At 41.3% G+C, this 13,642-nt stretch overlaps 1 protein-coding gene across 10 annotated transcripts in view; it reads left to right on the top strand.

Moving 5' to 3' along the window:
- CELF4 (CUGBP Elav-like family member 4) overlaps positions 1 to 12,319 on the top strand; it is a 696,490-nt gene extending 684,171 nt beyond the window's left edge. For 8 of the 10 annotated variants that reach the window (XM_085042053.1, XM_085042047.1, XM_085042049.1 and 5 more), the window contains one exon: positions 9,972 to 12,319. The gene's annotated coding sequence lies outside the window, so the exon portion shown is untranslated. Of the gene's footprint in view, positions 1 to 8,008; positions 8,097 to 9,971 lie in introns of all 10 variants that reach the window. The other 2 variants (XR_014846705.1, XM_085042045.1) reach the window with 2 other exon arrangements.
- Positions 12,320 to 13,642: the final 1,323 nt, after the last annotated feature.

The following is a 13,642-nucleotide window of genomic DNA, read 5'->3' as shown; positions in this document are numbered from 1 at the left end:
GGCTGCATTCTGATTTAAAGGAGTACAGAGGCTAGGCATGGAGCTGAACAGCCTTGGTAGAAGGGAAAGTGAAGTCTCACCTCTGGGGAGCAGTCCCAGGACACATCAGAGGCCAGCAGACCCACCAGCCCCACCATTGGCACAGGACCAGCTTTGGGAGAGTCCCTGGGGAACATCCCTGGCAGGGATGTCAGGCTGGGAGGAGAGCTGGGATCTCCTCTCCTTGCAACCCCACAGGAGCATCACCCCAGCACCTTCCTGTTCCTGGTGAGCAACTGCAAACCAAATTCTTACCCCTCCAGCCTGGCAGGCAGCTGTGGGCTCTGCTGTCTGGTGGCAGGTATTGGAGCCTCTCTGGGGTGTATCACACAACTACTGGGAAGGCACAGGCAGCTTAATTGTATCTGCTGGGATCTATGAGTTGGACTTGATTAGGGTCTTGAGGTCATCCTAGGGGTCTGTTGAGGAGAGGAAGAGAGCAGCAGGCATCCCCATCTAACCCTCAGCAACAAAAACAGGACAGTGTAGCACTGCTTTCATCTGCATTTTGATAAGGTCTAGTCAATCTATAAAGGGAAAAAGCAGAAACAGTGGGGACTGGGCACTGAGGCTTTCTTACAGCTTACCAATTAGACATAGTTCTCAACCATGTACATTTTTTTAATTAAACTGTTGGTACAATGCTCAGGAGATAGAAAACTCCTGGAGGCCCTCTTGTAATAAAGAACCTTTCATTGTATGCAGAAAGGCAAGCTTAATTTCCTCTCCCACCTAATATTCACCTGCAGCAAAAGCAGGGGTGAGCACTCTGTATGAGGCAGGATAAATGCTCCTCAGGGCACAGGACTCACTGATTTGGCCATTGGGAGGGAAAGAGGCTACCTTCTTTGCTGGAAAAGTAGCCATATAACACTCATTTGACCTTTACCATCACTGCCTCCCAAAATGACCTGAGTTCATTGCACTGATCTTTGCCTGCAAAGCTCTTGATTGGAAAAACAGAGCTGAAAGAGGAATAGAGCCATGGCTAAGCATGCATGAGCAAGTAGATTTGGGTGTTGCTGAGAAGGGTGGACAGGGCTGTGACCACTCAGACCTCACCCAGCCCTTCATTGCTCCCAGCAGCAACCCTGGTGGTGGGCAGAGCTCCCTCCTGCACCAGCCCACCCTGAATCCCCACCCTGCCCAGCCCAGCCCTTCCTCCCACCACACTCCTCCACGCCTGTTCAGGACTCCTTCACCACCCTTGTGACCCCCAGCACCTTTGGTCACCTCTTCTCAGGGGCAGAGTGAGAAAAAGCAACACTGCTCAGGGAGGCAGTGACATTTTCTGACTGTCCAGGCTGGCTTCTCCAGGAGCAGCTGCTCCGTTCTGGTGCTTTTTCATCTGCTGCTTGAGACTAATGGCTCTAGAAAAATAGATAAATCAGAGGTGACACAGCTATTGCTGCTTGACAATTTTTCATCAAACAAGCTGGGGGAGGAGGGGATGACCAAAAAGTGACATTTTGACCAAACTGGAGGTTTCTGCAGCAAATTTTCATTCCAGTAGATTAAAAAAGAAATGCGAACAGCACAAAAAACATAACTGCCTTGATTAAAAATGTTGGCCTTCAAAACACTAAATTCCTATTAAAAATGGACTCGTTTTCAGATTGATGAAAAAAAGGCAAAAATTAATCTATTTCTCTGGCCACCTCCCCCACCCCAGATTTGTTTTGTTTATTAACAAAATATTCACAGGAAAGAAAGCCAAAATAATGACAATTTTCCTCCAGAAAATAATTGTCATTTTTCAACTAGCTCTTAATGTAACATAGTTAAATGAGAGCAATCTTAGTAACAACATTGCACAGCAAGTAAGTCATACAATTATTTGAAAGAAGGGCATTGCAATTTAAGAGCTAATTTTTATCATCACCTTAAATTTATAAATGGGGAAAATGAGGCAGGGTCATCAAGCATATTAAAAGAAAAACAAAAAAAAAAACATAAAAGATTGGCATTTGAAATGCTGGACTCCCATCTCCCTGTTAGATCACATTGGCTTCTCTGTCTGTGTGTGTGCAATTGTCTCTGCTGATATGTATGTATATGTAATACCTCTGTACATATACATATGGATATATTGGTGTGCATTTTCATGTATTTAAAGATTCATAAATACAATCTGTCTCCTTTTTAACCTTCAGCTGCTAGAGCTGAAGCATCTGACAAAAATATTCTTCCCCCCCCTAAAAATAGCACCCCAAGAGTCCAGGTGAATGCATTGATGTCTGGTATAAATGATCAGGCTTCTTTTAATCCCAGCATGGATGCAAAGTCCCCTTCACCGCACTGCCCTTCCCACTCTAACACGTTTGGGCTCCTAATCTTGGGCTCACCACACAGTTTTAGCAGTGGTTGTCATAGGGATGGAGTGGGTTTTGGAGAGCCCTGCCTCCTTTTTCCACCTCTGCCAGACAGTCTGGGCAGGAGCTGGGGAAGGGGGAGAATCTGTGTGGGTTGGTATTGGGGTACAGTGAAGAGGAGGACTGAGGCATAAGGTAGAGCAGAGCCATCCAGTACTGGAGGCAAAAACAGAGAGGTAAATTGCTATAGAAACAGTACAAAAGGCAAAGGAGAAAAACACGGGCTGGAATTTTAATAATATTGATCAGCTTCAGAGGCAATAGCTGTGAAGATCCATCACCAGTAACAAAAACATCTCCAGTTCCTTCCAGTAGGTGTGCCTGGCCACAGCCTCCAGCAGACAGAAAGACAGGATTCTGACTGCAGTCTTGGGTTGAATGCAAAGGCACACGTGTGCAAATGGAGATTAATGTATATTGTTTAAAGGTAAGGAAGTTAGTATATGCCATGATCAGAGGCTTCAGTGTGAGCACAGCCTCTTTGGTGCTGGAAGAAGTGATGGCCTTTTTTCAGGGGGATGTTTCTTACATCCTAAACAAGAAAAAGGGGACAGAGGTGATCAGTGGAGACTCGACTAATAAGCACTCAGGGGAGAGACACAGTAGAAATGGTGAGGAACTGGAGGCAGCAGATTTCTGCAGAGGAAGAAGAACTTCAACCTGGTAGCCCAGCTCGATGGTGGCAGTTTTGGGACAATGTGTGGTCCTGTGAAGGCACAGAGTCAGCTTGTACCTGCATCTGGCTGCATCTGCAGCTTAGCAGATACACAGTGACAGCTCCTGGGCTGTGGCACTCACCAGAGAGCCAGGGACTCTTAGGCTTCTGCAGCAGCTTGCACACACCTCTCAGCTCACCTACCTGCTGTAAGGGTATCCTATAATCATAGTACAGATTAGGCTGTAAAAAATGTCTAAAAACATTTAATTCAATCATTAACCCAGCCCTGGGAAGTGTGCCATTAAAATGTGGCGCTAAGCACCACATCCACGCCTCTTTTCAATACCTCCAGGAATGGTGACACCACAACTTACCAAGGCAGCCAATTCTAGTGCCCAGCAGCCCTTTCAGTGAAGAATCTTTTCCTAATATCCAATCTAAGCCATTCCTGTTGCAACCTGAGGCTGTTTGCTCTTGTTCTGTCACTGGTTACCTGGGGGAAGGGATTGAGCCCCACCTGTCTGCCACCTCATTTCAGAGGGAGTGTGAGAAGGTCTCCCCTCAGCCTCCTACTGGCACCTGTGCTGAGCCCTGGGGAACATCACTGGTGACCAGCCCCAACTGGATGTAATTCCACTCACCAACATGCTTTGAGCCCAAACATCTTCCAGTTTTTTACCCAGGCAACAGTGCACCCATCCAAGCCATGAGCAGCCAGTTTCCCCTGGAAAATGCTGTAGGAAATGCTGTCAAAGGCTTTATTGAAGTCCAGGCAGACATTCTCAGCATTTACCTCATCCACTAAGCAGATCCCCTTGTCACAGAAGGAAGTCAGGTTGGTCAAGCAGGACCTGTCTTTCATGAGCTCATTCTGGCTGGGCCTGATCCCCTGGTTATCCTGCATGGGCTGCATGATGGCACTGAGGATGACCTGCTTCATGAGCTTCCCCAGAACTGAGGTCAGGCTGACAGACCTGTCCTTCCCTAGACCCTCCTTCCAGCCCTTCTTGTGGATGAACATCACACTGGCTAACCTGCATCAAGTGGGGCTTCTGCATTTAACCAGGACTGCTGATTAATGATGGAGAGTTGTTCAGTGAGCACCCCTGCCAGCTCCCTCAGCACCAAGTACCACACTCCATGGGCAATGAGTGTCTCTCACAATGAACAGCCAGAGGCTGCTGTTAAAAGCTTTCCTGCAACGGAGGTGTTTGTAGCATTAGGACTACTCTGCTGACAGCACAGGTTGCAAGGACATTGGATTTATGTTTGTCTAACCCAGGCTTTAACTGAGATTCATTTCCCCTGATGGTACAGAGCTATACTGTAACTATCCCCTTCACAGCAAGTCAGTCAAGGTCCTCATTACAACCATGAGAGAGATATTGGCTCCTTTTGGTCATGACTCACAGTCTTATCTGAAACAGTTCCTAAGCATAAGCGAATTGGGACCTACAACCCCTGCAAGTCTCCACTAACACTGCCCTGGACTGATCTGCTCAGATGAAGATGTCTGCATCTTGAATCCCAACATTAGGACTTCAAGCCCTTATCTCTCTCCAGTGTTCAAGGAGAACAGTCCCAGGCTATAAAACACTTAGATGTTTCCAAGAAGAAGCTGGGCATTTACCAGATTTATTTGGCTATGGTTTGCTCAGTGGTGCAAGTCCTTGGACCTGTCCCTAGAGACTATCAAAGGATATCAAAGGGTCATCTCCTGACCACAGGCTAGGTGGGTTCTGCAGATCCCTTCTTTAGGAGGACAGCTTTCTTTGGTGCTTGAGAAACAGACCCAAGATAGGCAGGCAGGATGACCACATGCAGCTTTTGTGTGAAAGAGTATTTTCAGGTGGCTTCTTTTTTTTTCTGTTCTTTTAGCCTCAGCAAGTCCTAATCCTTCATCTGTACATGTATATGTTTGTGTGTGTGTGTGTGTGTGTGTGTGTGTTTCATCTGCAGTGTCTGAGGGTGTCTGTGGAGGACAGGCAGAGGGATGGCAGTGCCACCTCCAAAGCAGTGGTCATTCACAGACAACCCGGTCCTTCCCACTCTGCACATTAAATCTTTTCCTCAGTAGAATTGCAACAAAGAACCTCTGCCCATCTTGAGATTTGCCTGGATCTAGCATCCATGTGTAAACCCACTGCCTGAGCTTCACCCCTGAACCTGCAGCTGGTGCTATCCCATTCTTCAACCCCAGACAGATGAGTGTTGTTGCTGCTTCCCAGGAATAGAGCAGGATATTGTTTGCTCCACCAGATCTCTCCCATTCCTGTTGCCTCCTTTGTCCATTCATTGAATCAAAGCCTGTCAACCCTTCCTTTTCCTGCTGGCACAGCTGAGGTAAGGAAAGAGAAAGGTCTTGCTGTAATGGTGCTGACAGCTCTCCTTCCTTCCCCAGCTGCTTGTTTTCATGTGCTATGAAACAGCCAGAAAGCCCAGAAGGGTAAGAGGAATGCTAGAGATCTTTTCCTCTTCCAGGAGCTGTACAGATGACACTATTTGCTCTTGGGTACCTAGGGACACAAATGACAACAATTCCAGCCTGGGCCATCTTCAAAAGGACAGTTTTCCCCCTCTTGGCTTGTGAGATAACTATAGACACAGATCTTGCATCTGCCTTGGGGGTACCAGTCTGCTGTCTTTGTCAAACCCCAGGAAGCTCAGGCTGACACTTCCAGATCATCAAAGGGCAAGACTTTGGGGCCAGGCCATCAAGAAGGAGTCAGCTTCACCCAAGACAGCAGCCAACTGTGGGGAAAGTGTGGAGCTGAAGCCAATGCTCAGATCAGGGGCTTAGTTCAGCATCGTCTCTTGTCAGCTAAGCATAAATGCTGTAGCCAAGAAAGCATGTTTCAGTTCACAGAAACAGTAAAGAAACTCCAGACAAACAAACAAAAAGCCAGGGAATGAATTTTCGCTAGCCAGCGTGCATGACTTCAGGATAAGAACTGCCAACAGTATTCTTGTGACACCCCGACACGAGGTGAAATTTCATTCGTGTGCAGTGACTTTTCAGAAATAGGCTGCAAGGAGAGATATGAGCTCTGCCAAGGGGACAGAAAGGCAATACCTGAGGAACAGGGTGCAGAGCTGCTGACTGAGACAAGTGTATTGTTGTGTGCAGTGATTTTCGGTGTTTACTGAGGCAAAACTCTGTGGGCCAGTAAAGGGTCATTTTCCTTCATAGGAGAGGAACAGGGTGTTTCTACAGATTGTAGGAACCAGCCCCTGGCAGGTTTTATTCCTTTTCCTTTCTCGTCGTCCTTTGCTTTTTCTTTTCCTTTCTCTTTTTGTTTGTTTTTTTTCCTTCTTTTTTGCTTTATATCCTCCTCTCCTCTCCTCTCTTCTCCTCTCCTCTCCTCTCCTCTCCTCTCCTCTCCTCTCCTCTCCTCTCCTCTCCTCTCCTCTCCTCTCCTCTCCTCTCCTCTCCTCTCCTCTCCTCTCCTGCTCTCTTTTCTCTTTTTTTTCTCTTTTCTCTTTTCTCTTTTCTCTTTTCTCTTTTCTCTTTTTTTTCTCTTTTCTCTTTTCTCTTTTCTCTTTTCTCCTTTCTCTTTTCTCTTTTTTTCTCTTTTCTCTTTCTCTTTTTTCTCTTTTCTCTCTTTTCTCTTTTCTCTTTTCTCTTTTTTCTCTTTTCTCTTTTTTCTCTTTTCTCTTTTCTCTCTTTTCTCTCTTTTCTCTCTTTTCTCTCTTTTCTCTTTTCTCTTTTCTTTTTTCTCTTTTCTCTTTTCTCTTTTTTTCTCTTGTCTCTTTTCTCTTTTTTTCTCTTTTTTCTCTTTTCTCTCTTCTCTTTTCTCTTTTCTTTTTTTTTCTCTTTTCTCTTTTCTCTTTTCTCTTTTCTCTTTTCTCTTTTCTCTTTTCTCTTTTCTCTTTTTTCTCTTTTCTCTTTTTTCTCTTTTTTCTCTTTTTTCTCTCTTCTCTCTTCTCTCTTCTCTCTTCTCTCTTCTCTCTTCTCTCTTCTCCTCTTTTCTCTCTTCTCTCTTTTCTCTCTTCTCTCTTTTCTCTTATCCCTTTTATTTTCCATTATCTTTTCAATTCAGGCCAGAGCCAAATGCAAAAGTAGCAAATGTCCTTCTTTTAATGATGCTGATTTAGGGACCATCGTATCATCCGAGTCCTCCTACAAGTCTGCTTCCCTCACCATACCAGCATCGCTGTTTCAGAGCCCGCCGTCCTGTGAACTGCTAAATGGACATGCAGCAACCAGCAGTAGCTGCTTTCCTTTTGTTTTGGTTTTTTCCTAATTTTTCAATTTTTTTGTTTGTTTGTTTATTCTCTGTAGCCAAAGCAGCTCTTGGCCTATTACTCCCCCACGATTTTAAAGCTGGATGTAAATCAAATCAGAGTGGTGCCTGCTCTGCAGTCCATCCGAGGCGATGGCCAGGCTCCCGGAGGACTCTGTCCAGCCATCCCGCGGAGCGCAGGCGGCTGGGGGTGGTGTGGGGAAGGCCTGTGCTAACGAAAGCATTCTGGTTGGCAGTGAATGTATTTATTTTCCAGACTCCGCAAACCGATCTGTGTCTGCGCTCATCCATTCAGTGCATGCTCTCCTCAACAGCCGCTGCATCACGCTCTGTTCCTGTTCGCTGTTGACCGTGTGTCCACATTTAAGTGTGTGTTTTATGTGTGTGTCTCTGGCTAGGCCTCCTCCATCCTTTATTTTTTTTATTCTTCCTTACTTTCTTTTCTTCTTTTCCTTTCTTTTCTTTCCGTTCGGTTAGTTTGTTTTGCTCTCATTCTTGTTTCGTTTTCTATAGTTTAATGACAAGTATTTCCATTAGAATTTTTTGATTGATGCTGTGTTTGTAACATTTTTTTTTTAATTATTATTTTTATATATATCTTCTTTCCCCACCTTTCCCTTTTTCCACACTATATATAAATATATATATATAAAAAATCTTTTCTTCTTTTGTCATTCAATCAAATTCCAACCAAGAGCCAGTCAAATCCACCACAGTCTCGCGCTGAGCTAGGAAAAAAGTTCTCGTAATGACATGAAAGTGGAGAATACAGTTCCCCAGGCCGTAAGTTCAAATCAACTCGAAGTTGAAAGTGTGACATGATGGCGTCATGTAACAAGCTAAGAATTGGTTGCATGACATGCCGTCAAGTTTCGTGCAGGTGCCGTGATTGAAGCATTTTTCTTGGATGTTGTATCAGTTGATGATTGGCCAGTCATGATCACATGTGCCTTTTTTGACTTTGTGCTGCCACAATTTTTTGCTGTGCTCATTTTCGTTTCGTTTTTGGTGCTTGCAGTGGTTTCTTTATTTGTCGTTTGATTTCTCGTCAGCGTTTTATGCTTCTTTAGATGTCACATAGAAGGAAAAAAAAAAAGATGGATTCCTAATTCTTTAGAAAAAAAATGGGATTGTTATAACTACAGACAATTTGGAAAAAAAAATAGAGAGAAAAATGTGTGGTTAATTTTTTTGCACTGAAAATCTTGTGATTATTTTTTTTTTCCGGAGAATTGGGGCCTTTTTCAATTGACACCTTTTTTTTTCCCCTTAGGATATTTCAAATCACTTTCTAAAAATTAAAAAAAAAAAACCAACCTGAAAAAAACTAATCCAAACTAAAAAGACTAATGATAGTAATGTTAGTTTGCAAACTATAGCAATCAAAAAAAGCAACCCCAAGAAAAGCCTCATTGTATGTCTTTTCAAGAATTCCTAATTCTAAGGTGCCGTATTACAGCAACTCCAGCAAAAATTAATTGCTTAGAGGGAGGGAGGGATTGAGTGGGGAAAAAACCCATCCAGATAAAAAAGCAAAATGCATCTTTTTGTTTACAACTGAAAAAGGGTCCTTGACGAGTGTTTTTTATTTTTTTATTATATTATTATTTTTGGTGTTGTAATTGTTTAGACTGCTGTGTACGGTTTGCTGTTTGTTGAACCAACAGTGTGAAAACCTGCCAGCATGGATTGATATTCCGCATGACACTTTTCCACCAGAGTGGACCTTTTGCAGTTTCTAAGTTTCTTGATGTAATAAATCACCGAGTGTATAAGAAGAACCTGCTTGCTAGAAGGAGATAAGAGCTAATCCTTAATGATTAAGCATCCTACTTAAATGTCAAGCCTAGTCGGATCATGATTATATTTTTTTAAATAATTTTTTTATTTAAGAAATGTTAGCTTTACTTTTTTTATTTTTTTTCCAAAAAAAAAAAAGTTTATTCCAACAGTCTTTTTTATTTAACCTCCTATAAATTGCCTGTTCAAAGTCCTACTTTCTGACATTCACAAAGGAGTAGATGTTATTGGCAGCTACGTCTCCACAGAAAGCTCATACACTGTCAGAGATGGCACCCCATTAAAATACAGAACTACCCTTTCCTGATGCCTTTCACCCTACAAAAGCCTGCCAAGCAAGATTGTGATCTGGCGTTGTAAAGTGGCACTTAAAAATAATCAAAATGCCAAAAATCAATAATCATATGTCTTCACATATGTAGTGATACAGATTTACATAGACACACCTTAATATTATTTTGATTTGTTATTATTACTATTATTACAAATAGGAACAATTGTGTTTTTCTTTATCATGATCGTGACTACCTTGCTTACTTTGGGTTTGATCCGGTTCCCACTGAAGTCAAGGGGAATCCTTCTGTTGATGTTAAGTGGGAGCAGAATCAGAGCCAAGGCCTTCAAAAGCAAAAAAAACACCAAAGCAGAAGCCCCATCCTGTCCCAATTGAAGGGAGAAGAAAACATCCATTACTTTCAACAGGAGCAGGATTGGGCCCAAAAGAACAGGCTTGATTTTAATTTCGTTTTCATTTTTAGGTCTTTTTTCCCCCCCTGTCTCAAATATTCCCCCCACACCTTCCCTACTTCCCCCCTCCCCTTTTTGATTTAATTTGCAATGATCTTCTTCATTTTTTAGGGCAGCAGCTGAATGGGCCACATTTAGAAAAAAAAAAAAAGTATATATATATTAAAAAAAAAAAAATCGTGAACTGTTGGATTACACCTTTGACATATCAGCAAATATCAGTCAAGCTGAAGACTTCAGACCTATTCTCTCTTTGATTGTTTAGACTGTAACATTTCTTCAAGAAAAGTATCACATCTGCTGACTTCGAAGGACATGCGCTTGAAAACAAACAAACACATAAAGTAAAATCAGAGCAGGAGGAAGATCAACTGGGATTTCTGAAGAGACACTGATATCACCACAGCGGCTTTTCTTCAAACAGGAGATGCAAACCTGGATTCTGGCAAAGGAGTGCCTGTTTGCCACCAAGGATGCAGTTACCATGCGAGACCCATGGTAACAGTCACTGAGCATCTTTATCTGTCATTCCTTAGCTATATAGGGACCAAAGGACAAAACTTTTTACCGCAGACTTGTAGCTGTATGTAAAATATGGAAGTTCTTTCCTTTTCTCTGAGCTGTTCCTAAAACAGTTTTCGAGAGCGATTATATGAAATATGTAAAACCTAAAAAAAAAGAAATAAAAAAATTTAAAAATAAAAAAAACCTAAAGAAAAAAACCAAAAAAACCCAAAAAACACACAAAAAAAACCCCACAAAAAAAATTACAAATGCTTAAATGCTTTTAAAACGGCAAGATAATAGTTCTTTGATACTTTGGGAGGTTCTTTGGTTATACATTAATTAGAGTCTATGAAGCTTTCATATGGTTTTCTGTATAATACGCACGGATTGCGTTGTTAAAGGCAGGTAAGACGGATATCTATGAAAAGCAAAAAAAAAGTAAATAAATAATTACATAATTAAGTACATAAAAAGGCATAGAAAAGAGAAAGGAAAGATGGTTGATATTAAATGGAAAACAAAAAGGTTTGTAAATGCTTCTAACTCTCCCCATTTAAAATCCTAATAGTTGTACAGAATTTAAAAAAAGAAAGTTTAAAATACCTATATAATAGAAAAATTAGACAACATAAAAATAAAAAAAAAACAAAAAAGCAAAAAAAAAATAATACTACATAGAAGTTAGCGTTAATGCTAAAAACAAAGATGTTGTAGAACTGTAATTTTTGTAGAGTTTAGATTGAGCATAAATTCCTACTCTCTGCCAATTGCTGTTGGATGCTGTTATTTATCGAGGAGAAAAAGGAGAAAAATGGCTATTTTGGCAGCTTTTTTAACTGCAAGCATTCCAGCTATTAAAAAATAAACAAGACAAGACTCAATTCTGTAGACAATGCAAATGGGAAAAAAACAGCTGTCTTTTTATCAGACGTTAGTTCTAACTTGAACAACAAAACACAGCTAAACGCTTCATGTCTTCATGATCTGCTGTCCGCAAAATTCCCATCATCCTATGCTTCAGTAGCTTCCATATTTGCTCTAGAAACCTTCAGGGCAAGGGATTAGCCTAGTACCTTAATCTTAAAAAAGAAAAAAAGAAAAAAAAAACTAAAAAACCTAAAAAACCTAAAAAAAAAAAACCATAAAAATAAACTAAAGAAACAATCTCTTTGAAGAATTTCTGAAACTGTTTACAAGGAATTTTGAAAAACAGGGGGATGTTTAAAAAAAAAAAAGATGCTGGCTCTGTTTTCTGTAAATAAATTTGCATATTTTGTAGGACTTTTAATTGTAATGATAGAGAAAAAACAAGGAAAACTATTTAATGAAAGCACGATATTTATCTTTGGTAAATGACTTTAGAGCAGTTAAAAATAAGACATTGCTTTAAAAAATCTGACTCAGAAAAAACAATGAATTATTTAAGAACACATATATTTTAAAGTATATCATATTTATTATAATTTATTTTCACAGTCTTAAAACTTGATTTACATCATTCTCACACTTGTTTGCATCGATTGAGCAGTGTGATAATTGTTTTTGATTATTTATTTGGTTATACTCTTGGTTTTGGTTTATGATCTTGTTTTTCTCAGTATTTTTTATCTCAGTCTCAAACTTTTTTTCTTTGTTCTTTTTCCTTTTTCTTTTCTTTTTGCTTTTCCTTTTTTTTTTTAAATGTTAATTTTGATTACATATTGGGCCTGATCGTGCAGTCCTTACTCTTCCAAAACTCTCATGGGGATATAACGAGCATTTTGCCAGAGTAAGGACTGAAGCAAACTGAGCCCACAGCTAGGAAGTACAGATGTGTAACGCAGCTGCAGTTCCATACAACTGCTCTTTCACTCTCAATTCCCTAAAACTCCTTGTAATCTTCTGTAATTATTGAATGACGCTTTCCAGCTTAGCCCTAAATAAAGCACAGTTTAAAAAAAAAAAAAAAAAAAGCCGTGTTCTTTACTTCTTGATGGCTTTCCTTAATGTGTTTGCTTTGAGAACGAAATGAATCTATTTCGACTCTTTCATTAATATACATTGTTTGAGTATCAGAACAAATCCCTTTGTTATATAAAATGTATCTCATTGGATTGAATTAATGACACTGTTTCATTTAATGTCTGCTTGATATTCCAGTGTGGTTTACCTTAAACCTAGTAGGTTAGAAGATCAAATAATGGTACATACAAATTAGTGTCATTGTAGCTCCCATTTGAAGCCTGTTGTTTGATTTCACGCTCATGGTTTTTTCATGCTGATAAGTATAGAGGCCAAAGCTCGGGACATTGCTCCTTTTGCTGCTTTGGGAAAACCCTGTGAAATTCAGCAGTCTCCAGAGATGAGGCTCAATTTCTTCCTGAGCATCCCTCACATCTTGTCTTTTGAATGGTTATTTTTCTTTCCCCTGAAATGGCTGAACCAGATCAGCTGAGCTAAGGCTGAGGCTGAGATCAGGAGCCTTTGCATTTTCTCCCTGCTTCTGCATTTGGACAAGTTGCACAGCCTAAATCCACCTCTAAATGAGACTAATGTGCTTGTCCATAATTTGAACTCCACAGATGGAAGGACCTCTATTAGTAGAAACTCCCATTATTAATACAATGAGTTATTAAAGTCTGTTCAGGGCAGTAGAAATAAATGAAGTATAAATAAGATGATGAATACAAGGAGGGAACGTAGTCAGTATTTGCTTTTCTTCCAAAGGTAAAGGCAAATACAGAAGAGCACATACACCAAACCCATCTCTGCTTTTTAGCAGAGAAGATGCTCTGCAGAGGTGAGAGCAGGCAAAAAATGTGGGAACTGGTCTTAGATGTCACTGAGAGAGAAAATGAGGACAAGATCTCCAGTAACAAGAGGTTTCTGTGCCGAAGACTATTCAGCATCCTGTCCTGAGCTGCAGGGGTGAACAGACAAAGACAGGCACAACCTCTTACCTGCATTAGGTTGAGAATTAAGTGGGGGGGGGGGGGCCATGAAGATCAGTCCTTGAAGGAGGAAAACCCCACAACAAACAGGGAAGACTCAGTTTCCCAAAGTGGCATAGCAAAGGGAGAACTAAAAGGTGCTGTCTGATTGTCTCCCCACTTCTCAGCCCACCTTCCCCACCCTCCGTTGTGACCGTCAATCTCCCCAGAGCTCTTCCCCACCCTCCTCGAGGTAGATGCTGTGTGTCTGCAGCATGAGTCACATCCTGACGTTTCTGCAAGAACACATCCATATCATCCAAGCAGGATGGGCTGCACCCCTGGGGCATCCAGCTGGGAACACTT

Source organism: Lichenostomus cassidix, chromosome Z (assembly GCF_008360975.1).
Source record: "Lichenostomus cassidix isolate B80296 chromosome Z, HeHo_3.0, whole genome shotgun sequence".
NCBI classification, from domain to species: Eukaryota; Metazoa; Chordata; class Aves; order Passeriformes; family Meliphagidae; genus Lichenostomus; species Lichenostomus cassidix.
Note: the sequence above shows the minus strand (reverse complement) of the source record. Positions and strands in the feature narration are given on the sequence as shown.